Source organism: Ornithorhynchus anatinus, chromosome X5 (genome assembly GCF_004115215.2).
Source record: "Ornithorhynchus anatinus isolate Pmale09 chromosome X5, mOrnAna1.pri.v4, whole genome shotgun sequence".
Taxonomy (NCBI): domain Eukaryota; kingdom Metazoa; phylum Chordata; class Mammalia; order Monotremata; family Ornithorhynchidae; genus Ornithorhynchus; species Ornithorhynchus anatinus.
In genome coordinates this window covers 58,348,536-58,350,102 of record NC_041753.1, presented here as the reverse complement: position 1 = coordinate 58,350,102, position 1,567 = coordinate 58,348,536, and the positions used below count along the sequence as shown (strand labels likewise).

The 1,567-nt window shown below is 39.2% G+C and overlaps 1 non-coding gene across 1 annotated transcript; it reads left to right on the top strand.

Moving 5' to 3' along the window:
• The first annotated feature begins 501 nt into the window (after positions 1 to 501).
• LOC114808264 lies at positions 502 to 666 on the top strand. Its single transcript, XR_003756111.1, has one exon. It is a non-coding gene; the product is annotated as a U1 spliceosomal RNA (small nuclear RNA).
• The last annotated feature ends 901 nt before the right edge of the window (positions 667 to 1,567 follow it).

Below are 1,567 nucleotides of genomic sequence, written 5' to 3'. Positions count from 1 at the left end.
TTACAAAATTATGATGAAAGAAGTTAGAAATTTGTGTTCACAGAAGCTGTTTCATCCAGCAAATGGGAAATAAGTGGAGGGACAGATATTATAATTTTATAGATGATGTGAAGGCAACATCTAAAAATGGTTTTAGAGTAGTAATATTTCCTAAGTAACAACAATAATACACAGTGTTGTGCTTTATTTGACTGAGTATATCTGCAGTTTCACATTCAGTATGCAGTCAGTTCTACTAGAACACACGTTTCCACCCTGCATTTTGGATAGGGCACAAAGGCAAAATTAAGGAACATTGTTCCGAAAATCTGTGGATGTCTGAGTACGACATGGTGCCGTGTCAAAAGAAATAGGTATGTATGTACATGTGTCATTGGATAGCGCATGAGTCTGATAAAGTTAGTTTTCCTTAATGTGGGGGTTTATGAATCAATCAATTCATGATATTTATTGAACACTGACTCTGTGCAGAGCACCATACTAAGTGCTTGGGAGAGTACAATACTTACCTGGCAGGGGAGACACCATGATGTAGGTGGTTTTCCCAGGGTGCAGGTGATCCATTGCACTCCAGGCAGACTGCAATTTCCCCCAATGTGGGAAACTAGAATGCATAATTTGTGGTAGTGAGGAACTGTGTTCAAACTCTAAACTGTAAGCTCCTTGTGGGCAGGAAATGTGTCTACTAGCTCTGTTATATTGTCCTCCCCCAAATGCTTAGAACAGTGCTCTGCACGTAATAACAATAATTAATAATTATAGTATTTGTTAAGCACTTACTATGTGCCAAGCACTGTTCTAAGCGCTGGGGTAGATACAAGGTAATCAGGTTGCCCCACATGGGGGTCACAGTCTTAATTCCCATTTTACAGATGAGGTACCTGAGGCATAGAGAAGTTAAGTGACTTGTCCAAAGTCACACAGCTGACAAGTGGCAGAGCCGGGATTAGATAAATACCGTTGATGATCTAACAGAGTTGGTAGACACTTTTCCTTCCCACAACAAGCTTAAAGTCCAGAGGGGGAGACAGACATTAAAATAAGTAAATTTATAATATATAATTTATACCTATGTGCATAAATTCTGTGGGGCTGAGAGTGGGACAAATATCAAATGCCCAAAGGTCACAGATTCAAGTTCATAGATGGTGCAGGAGAGACATGTTATCCCCTTGTTTTAGGAGAATATATGGTAATTGAAATGATTTTCTTAATGTACATAAAAAATTTGAAGTTATCCAGTCAGATTGAATTATTTGGTAAGGAAAAGTGGAGTGTTTCTAAGTTACTTGACTTGTGCCTAATTAAAGTATAATTGTATTTAGGAAAGAACATGAGTTCTTGGAGCTTATTTGGGGTTTATAGTGTGATCTGCACACTAGCTAGATAATGTTTTCATAGAATTTGGTGAAAATAAATGAGCCTGCGAATAATATCATAGAACGAGTCATCTACACTCGCTGCCTAGAATTCCTTAACTCCAATTGTCTCCTGGACCCCCTCCAATCTGGCTTCCGTCCCCTCCACTCTACCGAGACTGCTCTCTCAAAGGTCACCCATGACCTCC